General features: G+C 40.2%; 1 protein-coding gene across 15 annotated transcripts in view; it reads right to left on the bottom strand.

Moving 5' to 3' along the window:
- The window catches only part of SCMH1 (Scm polycomb group protein homolog 1), a 136,052-nt gene that overhangs the window by 106,629 nt on the left and 12,035 nt on the right, over positions 1-17,388 (bottom strand). For all 15 annotated transcript variants that reach the window (XM_080653461.1, XM_080653462.1, XM_080653465.1 and 12 more), the window contains exon 2: positions 1,783-1,864. The gene's annotated coding sequence lies outside the window, so the exon portion shown is untranslated. The remainder of the gene's footprint in view (positions 1-1,782; positions 1,865-17,388) is intronic.

Raw genomic sequence — 17,388 nt, 5'->3', positions numbered from 1 at the left:
TTCAGACAGTGTATGCTTAATTTCTGACTGGTCCTTTTCCATTTTTTTGGCATTCTCATTAAGATCCTTAAAGGTCTCACTAAGTTCCTCAGCAGTTTTTAGAAGATTCTTGAGTAACCTTATAAATGTGGTTCTGAACTCTATGTCGTCCAGTAGTTTGCTTTCTTTCATTTCTTTCATTCGTGACATGTTTCTTTGTCTCCGCATTTTGGCTGCTTCCCTGTGTTGATGGAGTGGCTTTGTGTGGTAGGTGACCTATAGGGGCCAGTAGCTCAGCCTCCCCAATCACCTGAGGAGGACGCTCTTGGTACACCCCCTTGTGGGCTGAGTGCAAAGTCTTGGTGTAGTTAAGCCTTGATTGCTGTTGGTACACTGGGAGGAACTGACCTCCAGGCCAATTGGCTGTGAGGACCCGCTGTGTCTATAATGGAAGAACTGCTGCACTGGAGACACGCTTATGGTGCAGGACTTGTTTCAGTGGGGCTTTGGTGCTCACTGAGTCTGCCTCTTGAATGTGTCACTTATGGATGTGAGGAGTTGAAATCTGGTGTCTCACACTGACCACTAGGTACACTGGCTTCTGGATCTCCAATGGGGTGCAGGTCAGCTACTGTCTGAGGCCACCCAGCAGGAGCTACAGTGAGAACTACAGTTTTCTACTCTTTGCTTGGGGTTTGGAGGTTTTGGAGCTGTCTGACCCGGGCTGCAAGTTTGCTAGGTTAAGCTGCGATAGGGCAGGCCATTCATATGCTAAAGCTGCTGCTTGGAGCTTGGGTGGGTTTGTAGATTGTGCAGGGTGGGGTCTCAGGGCATCACTAGGCTAAGGCGTGGCAAACAGCGATGGCTGCCAGTTAGCCGGCTCTGTGTCTCTGACCGCGTCCCCGTGTCTTGTGCCCCGGTGCAGTAAACAATTATTCCTGCACACAGCCCTGCAAGCAAGCCACTCTCACTTTCCGACCCGATGGCAGACAGTCCAGCTTCTCCCCATAGGAGTTTGGGTCCCCCGCGTCTCCCCAGAAACTGGAGTTCAGAGTAATCAGGAGCTTATCTCCCTTCGGGTTGAAAAAAGCAGCGCTCCCAGTCACCCGCTGCCAGCCCGATACGTGCGCCTCCGTACCTCAGCTTTTCAGCACTTGTGCACGTCTCACTGCTCTTTTCTCTTTCCTTCTAGTTGTAGAACTTCTACTCAGTCAGCTTTCCTGTGGTTCTGGGTGATAGACGTTTTGTCTTTTAGTTGTAGTTTTGAAATTGTTGTGCGAGGCAGCAGTTTAGGTGTTTACCTACGCCGCCATCTTGGATCCTCTTCCCTTTTTTTTGAGCTTTAACTTTTTTCACAGACTTTTACATACATTATTTCAAATGTTCATACAGCTTCCATACTTACATGTTTACTAAATTCTGATACTGATTATGAACTTACAATGTGAGAAGGGTAAGATTTAGAAGCAAAAGATCTAGGACTATATCTTGCCATTCATAGTAACACGATTTTGAATAGTCTCATAACCCTTCATTGTTTCCATGAAACAGGAATAGCAAGAGTACCCACTTCATAAGATTACTGTAAAGACTATATGAGATAATTCTGTAAAGAGCACTTTGCAAACTATAAAGAGCTGCATAAATAACATGCAGGACTTGTCAAAATTGCAGGATAAATTGGCAAGAAAGGGTGAAATTCTTTTATTCACTCTAGTTGTTTTTTTTGTGACACGTCCATTAATACACAGCCTAATAGAGGGTAACTCTCTATTTCTCTTATGTATAAATATAGGTTCTGACCTTTTCGAGGATCTGATTTTTGCATGGTACCATCAGCTATACCAAATAGGGAATCGTTTTTCCTTTAGTAAGATGGAGAAATCTAAAAGCAAAAGATAGAAAAAAATTAGAAATGTGAACAAACTATAGTAGACCAAAGAAGACAGACGGTGAAATTAGGTTTTTATCAGAGGAAACCAGCAGTCTGGACACCCAGACATAGTGTCTCAAGGGCAGCAATATGGTTAGGTTTCCAATTTCCAGGATCCTTCCCTCAGCTTTGTGGATTCAGAATCCTAATTATGTTACAAATAGAATAGAATCTTGATAGATCTATAGGCCATTAAATAATAATGGGTAAACTGAAATGTTCATTTATTAATTTACTGTAAGAAATATGACAGCCACATGAACTAAAATATACACTGAAAACTACAAAACACTGAAATAAAATTAAAGAATCTATAACAATAAAAGCATAATATGCAAATCGACCAAACGGCCGAACAGCAGAACGACCTTCCTGACAACCATGCTATGACATGCACTGGCGCCAGGACAGCCAAGGCGGTGCGATGCGATTGGTCGGGGGCCCCGCCATCGCCCCATAATCACCTGCAGAAGGAGACTCAGGCCACTGGCTGGCAGAGCAATCATTTGGGGGGCTCCACAATTGCCCCAAAGAGGGAGACCTAGGCCACCAACCGGCGAGCTGCGGCGGGTGGACAGGCCTTCCTTCTGTGGGGTGATTGATCACGGAGCCCTGGCCGGGTAGGCAGGGCCTCCCTCTGCAGGGCTATTGATAGTAGAGCCCCGGCCAGGGGGAGGCCCAGGCTACTTGGCCGGCAGTGCTGCAGCAGGTGGGTAGGGCCTACTTCTGTAGGGTGATAGATCACATGGCTCCCGGACTGCGAGAGGGCGCAGACTGGGCTGAGAGACCACCCCTCCCCCCAAAGTGCACGAATTTTCATGCATCGGGCCTCTAGTACATAAATAAATGGAAAGACATCTGTGTTCGTATATTGGAAGACTAATATTGTTAAGATGACAATAATACCCAAAGTGATCTACAAACTCAATGCAATCCCTATCAAAATCCCAATGATGTTTTTTGTAGAAATATAAAAAAAATCCTAAAATTCACATGGACTTTCAAAGGATCCCAAATACCTTAAACAATCTTGAAAATAAAGAACAAATTTGTAAGATTCACAATTCCTGATTTCAAAACTTATTACAAAGCTACAGTAATCAAAACAGTATGGTCTGGGCATAAGGACAGACATATAGACAAATGGAATAGAACAGAGGACCCAGAAATAAACCGTAACATATATAGTCAAATGATTTTCTGCAACGGTGTCAAGACCATTCATAGGAAAAAGATACTCATTTCAACAAATGATGCTGGGAAACCTGATATTCACATGCAAAAAAAGGAAGTAGAATGTTTTCCTTACACCTTATACAAAAATTAACTCAAAATGCATCAAAGACCTAAACATTAGAGCTAAAATGATAAAACTCTGAGGAGGAAACATAAGGGGAAATCTTCATGGATTTGCAATGATTCTTGGATATGACATCTAAGGCAGAGGCAAACCCCCCAATACACTGAATTTCATTAAAATGAAAAACATTGTGTATCAAAGGACACTATCATGAGAGTGAAAAGACAACCTACAGAATGGGAGAAAATACTGGCAGATCATATATCTGATAAGGGATTAATATCTATTTAGAATATATATAAGAACTCCTATTGCCCAGCCAGTGTGGCTAAATGGTTGGGCATCAACCTATGAACCTGGAGGTTATGGTTTGATTCCCGGTCAGGGCACTGCCCAGGCTGTGGGCTCGATCCCCAGTGGGCGGTGTGTAGGAAGTGGCCCATCGATAATTCTCTCTCATAACTGATGTATCTATCTCTCTCTCCCTCTCCCTTCCTTTCTCTGAAATAAGTAAAAACATATTTTTAAAAATTAAAAAAAAATAGAACTCTATAATTCAACAACAGAAACCTTCAACCCGATTAAAAAAATGGGCAAGGGAACTGAACAGACATTTCTCCATTTATCTATACAGATGGTCAATAAGCACACAAAAAGATACTCAACTTCATTAATTATTAGGGAAATGTAAATCAAAATTACAATGAGATACCACTTTACTAATGTCCATTAGGATGGCTATTATGAAAACAAACAAACAATAATAAGTGTTGGTGAGGATGTGGAGAAACTAAAACTCTTACAAATTGCTAATGGGAATAAAAAATGGTGTAGCTATGGAAAATCTCAGAGAGTTGAACATAGAATTAACAATAACTGAAAGCAAGGACTGATGCTGCTATGAACACTGTCCACTAATGTTCATAGCAGCATTATTCACAATAGCCAACGGGAAGAAATGATTCAAGTGTCCATCAATAAATGAAAGGATAAACAAATGTGGTATATTCATACAACGGAATATTATTCAGCCATAAAAAGGAATGAAATTCTAATACTTGCTATCACATGGATGAATCTTAAAAACATTATGCTAAGTGAAATGAGCCAAAATCAAAGGGATAAATATTGTATAATTCCACTTAGATTTGGTAACTAGAATAGGCAAATTCATTGAGGTTTGGCAGGGTGGGTATTGAAGAGTTAGTGATTTAATGGGTTCAGAGTTTCTGCTTGGGATAATGAAAAAGTTCCAAAAATGGATACTAGTAAATGTTACATAACATTGAAATGTACTTAATGAATTAAAATGGTAAATTTTATGGCATGTATATTTTACCACACACACACAGAAATGAAACAGGCAACAGGTGAATCTGCATCAGTTCTATTTTGACAGTCCTATTCAACCAGTTCATAACAGGAATACAAAAAGGTTCACAGGGACTTTCAAGAAATTAAGTACTAGAGTCATAGCATTTACTTTCTTGAGTAATCCTAGATGTAACCTATCAAATTTCTTTCTGACCTTCCATTTAGCATGTTTCCAGGCTATCTTTTGATAGACATAATCTTTCTTTGGATAATGTTGCTATCTATATATAGCAAGTGATACAGTTAAGTTTTGGATTTGAATATTAACTCTGTCACTAGCTATATAAACTTGGACAAGTTACTGTCTCTGGGCCTCAATTTATGTATCTTTAAAGTGGAAATAATAGTGTCTACTCCAAAGGGTCTTTGAGGGGTAAATGGCATTATCTATTTTAATGAGTTAATATAAATAAATATCTGATAGATAGGGAGTACTTCCCCACCTCCTTAACTTTTTGTCAAGTTACTGATTACTGAGAAGTCAGTCAGTTCTCTGTATATTGTCTCTATCAGCATCCATACAATCATCACCACAGTTCTCTGTAGTTTAGAGGGTCTTGCTAATATCTATATCAGAAACCTTCTCTCAAAAGACCAAAAGCAAATGCAAATAAATTCATTTCTGCCTACCTCACAGACCTCTCCTTATAGGATTCCATCCTCCCTGAGGACAGAGACTGTCATAGGCTTATTTTATATCCCAAACATAACCTAGCAGAAAAAATAAGTCTCAATTTTTTCAGATTGAATTTTCAACAATTCTAAGTTTTTACAATAGAATCTTACATAAATTTCCAAGTATGCAAGTTCTATTTCTATACTTGTAGTATAAAAACAGTAAGGTAAAAACAATAAGTCTGGTTCTCTTTCAGTGATAAGAACCTATGTAAAATCTAAAAGGTGTTAGGTTTGACAGTTACCATTTCAAAGCCTGCTACACTGTAACTGGCTTGCATTAAAAGTGCCAGAAATAGTAAGTCCAACATCCCACCATGAAAACATTCAATACTAAAGTAGATATAAAACAAAATTATATTATACAAATTAGAAAAATATCAATTTAATCTCCACTTAAAAAGCAGAACATCAAATCACATAATAATCAGAGGATAGCATCAAATAAAAATTCATATTCCTGATTTACTTCTAGATCACACTGGTCAGACATTCAATTTCACCTTGCCTGATTAACCTAAACTCCTTCAACAACACCAATTAAGATTACCATCAGTATAAATATGCTAGGTATAAAACTGGGATTAAGAGACGAGAACCATAGCAAAGAAACAACAGAAAGGTTCCAAGGAAAGGAGGCTAAGATCACTTTTCTAAATTAACTTTCATATTGTTAATTTAATGAACCATCATTAACTATGTGCTAGGTTCTGTGCTAAGCACTTTAAAAATGACCTTTTTGCTAAAGTATCCTATCTAATAAAAGAGTAATATGCAGATTGACCATCACGCCAACACACAAGATGGCTGCCCCCATGTGGTCAAAGATGGCTGCCCCCATGTGGACACAAGATGGCCACCACAAGATGGCCAGCAGGGGAGGGCAGCTGGGAGGGACCAGGTCTGCAAGGGAGGGCAGTTGTGGGCGATCAGGCCAGCAGGGGAGGGCAGTTGTGAGGGACCAGGCCTGCAAGGGAGGGCAGTTGTGGGCGATCAGGCCAGCAAGGGAAGGAAGTTGGGAGGGACCAGGCCTGCAGAGGAGGGCAGTTGGGGGCGATCAAGCCTGCAGGGGAGGGCAGTTAGGGGTCACCAGGCCGGCAGAGGAGGGAAGTTGGGGGTGACCGGGCCTGCAGGGAAGGGCAGTTGGGGGGACCCAGGCCTGCAGGAGAGGGCAGTTAGGGGTGACCAGGACTGCAGGGGAGGGCAGTTAGGGGCAATCAGGCTGGCAGGGGAGCAGTTAGGCATCAATCAGGCTGGCAGGGGAGTGGTTAGGGGGTGATCAGGCTGGCAGGCAGAAGTGGTTAGGGGCAATCAGGAAGGCAGGCAGGTGAGCAGTTGGGAGCCAGCAGTCCTGGATTGTGAGAGGGGTCCCAGATTGGAGAGGGTGCAGGCTGGGCTGAGGGACACACACCCCCGTGCACGAATTTCATGCACTGGGCCTCTAGTAATACCCATAATGAAAAGTACACAAATCCTAAATATGGAGCTCAACAAACTTTTAAAAAATATATTTTATTGATATTTTACAGAGAGGAAGGGAGAGGGATAGAGAGTTAGAAACATCGATGAGAGAGAAACATCGATCAGCTGCCTCCTGCACACCTCCCACTGGGGATGTGCCCGCAACCAAGGTACATGCCCTTGACCGGAATCGAACCTGGGACCTTTCAGTCCGCAGGCTGATGCTCTATCCACTGAGCCAAACCGGTTTCGGCCTCAACAAACTTTTACAATGTGTCTCCAAACCAAGAAAGAGATCATTACTAGCACCTGAAGTACTCCTTTTGCTTCCTCTCTGAGTCATTACTCTACCCAAGAATAAACAATGCCTTGATTTCTATCATTGTAGATTAGTTTTGCCTGTTTTGAATGCTATAAAAATAAAATTACATCACATGTACTATATTTTATGTATATGTACACTTTCTTCCACTCAACATTTTGTTTGTGAGATTTATTCATGGTGCCCCTACTAGGCATTTTTATCTTTATTACTTGATTTAAAGCACCCAATAATTCTGACATTTTTAGGTAAAAAAAAAAAAAAAAAAAAAAGCTGAGGTCCTGATATTAAACAAGATTAAGGTATCCAGGGTCACATGGCTACTACTAAATAGAAAGGCTAAAGTTAAAGATGGTCTCATTTCAAAGTCCATGCTCTTTTAGGTTCCATTATGCTTGCCTAATATATAGTTTAAAAACAACAAGACGTCAATCCCTTCCCTAGTTTACTTATCATAGGCCATATATGTGTAAAGAGGCTTGGCAAATAGTTACTATACAAATGTAAGAAATTATTATTAGCATAAGAAGGAGCTACCTAGCCCTAACGGGTCTGGCTCAGTGGATAGAGCATCGGCCTGCGGACTGAAGGGTCCCAGGTTCGATTCCGGTCAAGGGCATGTACCTTGGTTGCGGGCACATACCCAGTAGGGAGTATGCAGGAGGCAGCTGATCGATGTTTGTCTCTCATCGATGTTTCTGGCTCTCTGTCCCTCTCCCTTCCTCTCTGTGAAAAATCAATAAAATGTATTTTTTTTTTTTAAAAGGAGCTACCTAAGGCAGTGGTTTTCAAATCTTTTTTTTTATTATGGATCCACAAACTTAATTCCTGGTGTTTTTATAACAATATGCATTCCTGAAAAACCTTATATTCTGTAAAAAATATCTACTAAAAAATGGGCTTGTGGGAAAAGGAAAATTAGAAATAGACTACTAAAAGCCCATGGAATTTTGTATCCTTTACCCACACACACACACTATAAGGGTCTGAGTCATTAAGAAAAGGTTAAACCCCACCGAAATACAAAGGATTGTTAAAAAATACTATGAACAACTCTATTCCAACAAACTGGACAACCTGGAGGAAATGGACATATTCCTGGAAAAATACAACCTTCCAAAACTCAATCAGGAAGAATCTAAACATCTCAACAGGCCAATAACTATGGAAGAAATTGAAGCAGTCATCATAAAGCTTCCAGCAAACAAAAGCCCAGGGCCAGACGGCTTCACAGGGGAGTTTTACCAAACATTCAAAGAAGAACTAAAACCTATCCTCCTCAGACTATTCCAAAAAATTCAAGAGGAAGGAATGCTTCCAAGCTCATTCTATGAAGCCAGCATCACCCTAATACCAAAACCAGATAAAGACAACACAATGAAAGAGAATTATAGGCCAATATATCCCTCATGAACATAGATGCCAAAATCCTCAACAAAATTCTAGCAAATCAGATCCAGCAGTACATCAGAAAGATCATACACCATGACCAACTAGGATTTATCCCAGGGATGCAAGGATGATACAATATCCGCAAATCAATAAACGTGATACATCACATAAACAAATTGAGAGATAAAAATCACAGTCATATCAATTGATGCAGAAAAAGCATTTGACAAAATCCAACACCCTTTCTTGATAAAAACTCTCAGCAAGGTGGGAATAGAAGGATCATACCTCAACAAAATAAAAGCCATATATGACAAACCCACAGCCAACATCATACTCAATGGGCAAAAACTAAAACAATTTCCCCTAAGAACAGGAACAAGACAGGGATGCCCACTCTCACCACTCCTGTTCGACATAGTACTGGAAGTATTAGCCATTGCAATTAGACAAGAAGAAGAAATAAAAGGCATCCAAATTGGAAAAGAAGAAGTAAAGCTGTCCTTATTTGCCGATGACATGATATTGTACATAAAAAAACCCGAAATACTCCATTAAAAACTATTAGACTTAATAAATGAATTCAGCAATGTAGCAGGATACAAAATTAACGCCAAGAAATCTATGGCATTTCTATATACCAATAGTGATCTTACAGAAAGAGACTAAAAAAGCAATCCCATTTACCACCGCACCAAAAAAATTAAGATACCTAGGAATAAACTTAACTAAGGAGGTAAAAGACCTATCCACAGAAAACTACAGGACACTAAAAAAAGAGATAGAGGAAGACATAAACAGATGAAAGAACATACTATGTTCATGGATTGGTAGAATCAACATCATTAAAATGTCCATACTACCCAAAGCAATCTATAGATTCAATGCACTCCTCATGAAAATACCAACGGCATATTTCACAGACCTAGAAAGAATTCTCCAAAAATTCATCTGGAATAAAAAAAAAAGACCCCGAATAGCCAAAGCAATCCTGAGAAAGAAGAACAAAGTAGGTGGGATCTCAATACTAGATTTCAAGCTGTATTACAAAGACACTGTTCTCAAAACAGCCTGGTAGTGGCACAAGAACAGACATACAGACCAATGGAATAGAATAGAGAACCCAGATAATCGACCCAAACCACTATGCTCAATTAATACTTGACAAAGGAGGCATGAAAACATACAATGGAGTCAAGACAGTCTCTTCAATAAATAGTATTGGGAAAATTAGACAGATACATGTAAAAAAATGAAATTAGATCACCAACTTACACCATACACAAAAATAAACTCAAAATGGATACAGGACTTAAACATAAGACGGGAAACCATAAAAATACTAGAGGAATCCACAGGCAGAGAAATCTCAGACATATGCCGAAATAATTTCTTCACCGATACCGCTCCTAGGGTAATGGAAGCTAAAGAGAAAATAAACAAATGGGACTACATCAAAATAAAAAGCTTTTGCACAGCAAAAGAAACCATCAACAAAACAACAAGAAAGCCCATTGTATGGGAGAACATATTTGCAAATGTTATCACTGATAAAGGTTTAATCTCCAACATCTACAGGGAACTTATACAACTTAATAAAAGGAAGATAAATGATCCAATAAAAAAATGGGCAACGGACCAAAATAGAATCTTTTCAAAAGAAGACAGAAGGAAGGCCAAGAGACACATATGAAAACATGCTCAAAGTCACTAATTATCCGAGAGATGCAAATCAAAACGACAATGGGGTACCATCTCACACCTGTCAGAATGGCAATCATCAACAAATCAACAAACGACAAGTGCTGGCGAGGATGCGGAGAAAAAGGAACCCTTTTGCACTGCTGGTGGGAATGCAGACTGGTGCAGCCACTGTGGAGAACAGTATGGAGTTTCCTCAAAAAACTAAAAATGGAACTCCCATTTGACCCAGTAATCCCACTTCTAGGAATATATCCCAAGAAACTAGAAACACCAATCAGAAAGGATATATGCACCCCTATGTTCATAGCAGCACAATTCACCATAGCCAAGATTTGGAAACAGCCTAAATGCCCATCAGCAGATGAGTGGATTAGAAAACTATGGTACATCTACACAATGGAATACTACGCTGCTATAAAAAAGAAGGAGTTCTTACCATTTGCAGTAGCATGGATGGACCTGGAAAGCATTATGTTAAGTGAAATAAGCCAGGCAATGAAAGAAAAATACCACATGATCTCACTCATTTATGGAAAATAAAGAACATTATAACCTGATGAACAAAAAGATAGATACAGAGGAAGTAAAGCACCAAACAGCCTGTCAAATTACAGCAGGAAGGCTGGGGAGTGTTGGGGAGGGGGGAAAAGAGATCAACCAAAGGACTTGTATGCATGCATATAAGCACAACCAATGGACACAAGACACTGGGGGTGGGAGGAATGAGGGCATGTGACAGGGGATAGGAGAGGCTGGGGGAAGGTCAATGGGGGAAAAAAAAGAAGATATATGTACTATATGTAATACTTTAAACAATAAAAAAAAGAAAAGGTTAAATTAGACTCAACAAACTAAATTAAAAAGAAGGGGGGGGGGAGAAAGGGTACAATCCATTTTAGAATACTTTCCACCTAAAATGATTTTAAAAATAAAGTTTTAATGTGTATTGAATAAAACAAACCTATAACTATTCAGAACATTAAGCTTCTAAAAGTGACTTTTTTCCCCAAGGTTTCCTAGAGTGAAGATTAGAGTGCATGTCACCATGTACAGACAGGAGTTACTTAATAAAAGCTTTTCATGGTGACAAAATTAAAATCTGAGGTCAGACACATATGGCTTTGGGGACCCATAAGAGACTATTAACTCATTTACCACTTTTTAAAATCGGTTCATACTGCCCAAGCAGATCTTTAAAAGATGTTTATGTTACACGGTACCAGAGATCTCAAGACCAACTTTATTCTATTAGAGTCATAGGATAGAGTCCTGTATAGGAAACTACCTCCTTGGACATAGAGCCCTGAACTAGATTAAACCCTCCCCTGCTTAGGCCATGGAGACATTTGAGACCACTATGTTTTCTATGTACCAAAAAAACTGAGAGGTAGGTAACTTAGACCTAAACTTTGCCTGGTTCATTTTTTGTCACTGAGTAGTCACTCTCCTCAGGGCTTCAAATTCTTCACCTGAAAACGAGGAGGTTAGAACTCTATAGTGCTTTCTCAGGCAGGTCTTGCCTCTGTTTCCTCATCATCCACCTCTACAAATATCTGATTTTATAGCTTCACAGGAAAATTATTGAAATAAGGAAAATTTATCATATGATATCAGCTATTTTCCTGCAAGCTATTCAAGCAATTACCCAGACACCCATTTCTGGTTGGGAAACTTTGAGACTACCTTTCTTCATTGTAACAATAAGACCAAAGGGCCATCCAGTGAAATATGTCTGTGTGAATCCAAAATAGTATAACAATCTAAGGAAAGGACTCACTTTTTCAGAAAACTTACTTGACTGAGAGGGCATGGAATAATTTTTGACTGGTATTAGCTAGGACATATCATAGATTTTAAAAAAAGCTATTTGTGGGTGATACAGAAAGAATATATAATAAGCATCCCAAACAGCTAAGGCAGAGGAGTGGCACTATTTGTTAAGAGTTACTCAGTATTTACTAGGAATCTTTTTCGTGTTAACTGCTGAGAATAATGCCTCTTTAAACAAGTCAGAAAATGTATATACTAGTAATCGTGGAAAGAGCAGGAACCAAGAAGCATGAGAAGAAAAGAAAAATGTCCAGTTTCACTTCTGAGACAAAACTTTACGGTTGCGTGGCTTTTTGAGTTGTTTTGTTGTTTTTTTTAAATCCCAGAAATTTAGCTTTTAGGGAATATAACACCTTTTACCTTCCTCAGTTTTTAACCCAGCAATTTATCCCTGAATTAAAATCTACTTTAATTCTTCATCATTTTACTTCTGTGGGGTTCGTTGAATAGGATTAGTGGTAGACTTTTTTTCAGAGAACAATTTTATATGGTAGTACTAGTTCAGAGAACTCCAGATATTTACTTCATCAAAATCATTGACAGCCTGTGCAATACTCTTTAACATAGAGCAGTAATTCATAACTTTCTTTCCCACCCTGACATATCTGAAGACTATAAAACACTTTATCAGTGAGGGCAGGATCATTAAAGGCAATGATTTTCAGCAAGAAGGTAGGAGTAAATTAATTTGATGGGAAGGGAGGCTCCACTGGGTGAAGGTTTTTTGGAATCTCCAGGGGTATTTGTGTAATTAGAAAAAGTATCTCCCCCAGGCCATATGCTTCTTCCATTGCCCTTCCCCAAGTCTCATGCTTCAGAGCAATGTCCTCCAACAGAAATATAATTTGAGTCATGTATGTCAGTTTAAGTTTTCTAGTAGTCACATTTTAAAAAGTTAAAAATGTTGAAATAATTTTAAGTATTCATTTTAATTAATACAATATATTTAAATATTATCATTTCAGCCAGTAATCATAAAAATCAATGAATTCTTTAAATTTCTTATAATGTCTTCAAAATCTGATGTGTATTTATAATTACAGTTTATCTCAATTCAGATGCTAAATTTTTATTAGAAATTCTTGACCTGTATTCAAATATCATAAAATTTACAGTTGGAAAAGATTCATGTACTAAGTTATTCAAAACATACTTAAAATTTTTCCTATATCGGAGATGTTTTTAAATTTAGTTAAAATTAAATAAGATTTACAATTTAGTACTTCAGCTACACTAAACACATGGCTATTATGTTAGACAATTCATATCTAGAGGAAATAAATAATAAAATTAAATATTAAGTACTTACTATGGGTCAAGCATTGTTCTCAGTACTTTACTTGTACTAAATTGTTCAATTCTCACAACCCAGTAAGATAGGTAATATTATTATCTTCATTTTACTGATGAGGAAACCAGTGCAGGGAGATATCTTATAATCTGCCCAAAGTTACACGGTTAGTAAATTAGTAAATGGTGGAGCTTGGATTCAAAGCAAGGTAATTTGGCCTAGTTCTTGTTTCTGAGGCTTAGAGTTTTTCCAGGAAAGCTGGGCTATCTTATATATATATAGAAAACCCTAATATGCAAATAGACCGTACAACGGAACAACTGAACAACCGGTTGCTATGACGTGCGGAACATGGTGGGCGTCGGCAGCAGGTGACAGAGTGCAGAACATGGCGGGATGGTGGAGCAGGTGAGCAAGGGTGCCAGACAAAGACGGAGCACTGGTCGCTGTCATGGGGGCAAGCCTCTGGTGGTTACTGAAAATTCTTTGCTCCCGCGTGCTGCGGTCCCACCCAGTGCTCACACCTGCTGCTGGTGCTGGCCCCACATGCACCAGCTGCTGGTGCTAGAGCCACTGCTCACACCTGGTGCTGGTGCCCGGTGCCGGCCCCGATCACTTGGTGCCATCAGTGGGTGCGAGTGGCGACTGCTAGCCCTGATCACTCCTGAGGGCTTCTCCACCTCCTCCTGCTCTTGAGGGGCAATCGGGGCAGAAGCCGCCGCTCGCACCTGCTGCTGGCGCTGGCCCCAATTGCTCCGTGCTGTCAGTGGGTGCGAGTGGGACCAGTGCTGTTAGCATGTGGGAGCGGCGGCAGCGGGAGCAGGGCTGCCAGTAGACAGTGGACCAGGGACCATGGAGGGAGGGCCGGGCAGGGGCACGCAGAATGGGCTGAGACCTGCCCCTGTGCCCACCACAGCCTTGTAACCCACAGTTACTTTCAAGATGCATGAATTTATGCACTGGGTCCTTAGTCCAATATAATAAAAGGCTAATATGCAAATCAACCAAATGGTGGAACAACCAGTTGCTATGACATGCACTGACCACCAGGGGGCAGACGCTCAACACAGAAGCTGCCCCCTGGTGGTCAGTGTGCTCCCACAGGGGGAGCACCGTTCAGCCAGAAGCCAGGCTGATGACTGGCGAGCGCAGCAGCAGTGGCGGGAGCCTTGCCCTCCTCCTCGGCTGAGCTAAGGAGCAGCAAGCTGAGCAATAAGGAGCAGCGAGCAGGAGGGTGGTAAGGAGCGAGGGGTCCCGGACTGTGAGAGGGATCCCAGACTTGCGAGAAGGATGTCCGCCGAGGGGTCCCAGACTGCGAGAGGGTGCAGGCTGGGCTGAGGGACCCCCCCCAAGTGCACAAATTTTGCGCACTGGGCCTCTAGTTTAGTATATCCAAGTTATGAATAAACACAATCTTTGGTCTATGTTCAGTTAGAGGCTCTCACCATTGCCTGACTATCTCCATTATGTCTCTATCTTGATTATACGTTAATGTGAATTAGCTCATGTCACTCCCCTGCTTAAAATCTCCTCAAGACTCCCAATAGCACTTAAAATTAAATCGCAGTACCTCACCCTGACCCACATAACTGTTCATGATCTGACCCTGAGCTCTACCAACTTTTCTCCTACCACTCTCATTCATTTTGCTCAAGCCAAGCTGGCCTTCTCTGCTCCTGATGCAGGCCAAGCTCCTTACCTACTACTTTAGGATTTTATACTACCTGGAATGCTCCACCTCATACTCATATAGCTGGCTTACCATTGAAGTCTCAGCTTATTAGTAAATGCCACCTCCCCAGAGAACCCTTCCCTGACCACTCAATCTAGAGTAGTCATCCAGACTCTATCATATCACTCTTAATTCTTCACAGCAGTTAGCACCATTTAATATGTTCCTTATCTATTTACTAGAGGCCCAGTGCATGAAATTCGTGCACTTGGGGGGTCCCTCAGCCCAGCATGCGCCCTCTCACAGTCTGGGACCCCCTCAGCAGACATCCCTCTTGCAGTCCAGGACCCCTCGTTCCTTACCGCCCGCCTGCTCACTGATCCTTACTGCTCGGCTCACTGCTCTTTAGCACAGTCGAGGAGGAGGGAAAGGCTCCCACCACTGCTGCTGCATTTGCCAGCCATGAGCCCGGCTTCTGGCTGAACGGTGCTCCCCCTGTGGGAGCGCACTGACCACCAGGGGGCAGCTCCTGTGTTGAGAGTCTGTCCCCTGGTGGTCAGTGAGCATCATAGCGACTGGTTGTTCTGCCATTTGGTTGATTTGCATATTAGCCTTTTATTATATAGGATAGGATTTGTGTCCTCTACTGGGGCCTCATCAGTGTTATTTATTCAGCACTATATCCCAGCACTTGGAATAGTGCCTGGTATTGAGGAGACACTCAATAAGTATTTTTGAATGAAATGAATGAAGTCTAATCATTAAAAAAAAAAAAAAGGTATGCAATTAAAAAATTATATGACCAGAGCACAATAACTACTTTTTTAATTTAAAGAATAGTATTTTCACCCTGGCCAGTATGGCTCAGATGGTTGAGCATTGTCCTGTGCACTGTAAGGGTTGCAGGTTCAATTACCAGTCAGGACACATGGCCAGATTGCAGATTTGATCTCTAGTAAGGATGCATGCGGGAGGCAGCAGATTGATGTTTCTTTCTCTCCCTTAAATAAATAAAAGACATTTTTTTAAAAAAAAATAACATTTTGGGTGGTTTGAATTTAAACTCAGATGATTTCTGAGAGAAATTTTGTAGAAAATCTCTTAAAATGAAACAAAACAAGCTGGAGCCTTTAGTATCTATAAGTCACTCTAGAATCTTACAGGATCAAGGTAATGAGAGGATGAAAGTAGTTAAGAGACATAATCATGAATATTATTTGGTTTTTCAAAGACTTCTGAATACAGTCCTCACAGCGTATTAAGGAAATCCACAAAACATAATGGCAAATTCTATCTGATTAAAAGTCATTAAAAATATGAGATTTTAAAAATATGAGAAAGTATCCAGCTACTTAGCAGCAATGGAAAATAGGAAAGAGTACCATCAAATAACCAGAAACTTTGAAGAATTTCTGTAATATATAATCTAAATAGAGCTATATAATGGAGAAAATCAATCAATTGCTGAGAGACTCTAACAAAACATAGGTAAAGGATTGTATTTACTCCTAAGGCATTCTAAATAGATGAGCTGTCCTGGGGAAACACCCAAGCTAAGAAACAAGAAATGGGAGTTGATGGAAAGTATTGAGATACCTGAGATTTTAAGACCTGTGCTAGCTAGCATCTCTCTCTAATCAAAGCAAGCTTCTAGCTGCACTGTTTGCCACTAGGCACAAAATGTACAGTATTACTTTTTATTAATTTTAAAAGGAGAAAAAGACAACAAGGACTACCATAAAGAACCTACTCTAAATGTAAAATTGAAAAAAGATTAGCTGATGGCATTCTCAGGAAAATGCAATAGGATGAATTAAGGTTAGAAATGAAGGTAGGAACACAAATAGTACAAAAAGATCAAAATAATGAACAACCTGGTAAACAAAATTCTTCATAGGAACAGAACAATGTAAATAGAAAAGCTATTTAATTACAAATATTTGAAATGCATTTGTACTCCTGGCCTCCAAATTAATTTAAATATCTTTCAGAAAAGTCCTAAAAAAATCACCAGAGAAATTTCAATACAGCTAGGTAGGTAGAGGGATACATAAATACTAGTAGATAAGCAATATTTACAAGTAATGGTAAAATTTATGTGGTGAACATAAGGTTTTTCATTGCAAAATCCTTTTAATTTTGTTATATGTTTGAAATTTTTCACAAGTAAAAAAACTACTTTAAAATATCTCAGAGATCTCTTACCTCCTCCCCCTCCACAACATTCCCCAGCCTTCCCGCTGACTTGTATGCATGCATATAAGCATGACCAATGGACACAAGACACTGGGGAGGGGGGTGGGGCATGTGCGGGGGGGGGGGGCGGGGGGAAATACTGGAGGCCTGGGGAAGGTCAATAGGGAAAAAAGGAGACATATGTACTACTATTTGTAATACTTTAAACAATAAAATAAATTTTTAAAAATATCTTAGAGAAGATGCTATATCAAAGCTC

The sequence above is a fragment of the Plecotus auritus genome (assembly GCF_963455305.1).
Source record: "Plecotus auritus genome assembly, chromosome: 2".
NCBI classification, from domain to species: domain Eukaryota; kingdom Metazoa; phylum Chordata; class Mammalia; order Chiroptera; family Vespertilionidae; genus Plecotus; species Plecotus auritus.
Note: the sequence above shows the minus strand (reverse complement) of the source record. Positions and strands in the feature narration are given on the sequence as shown.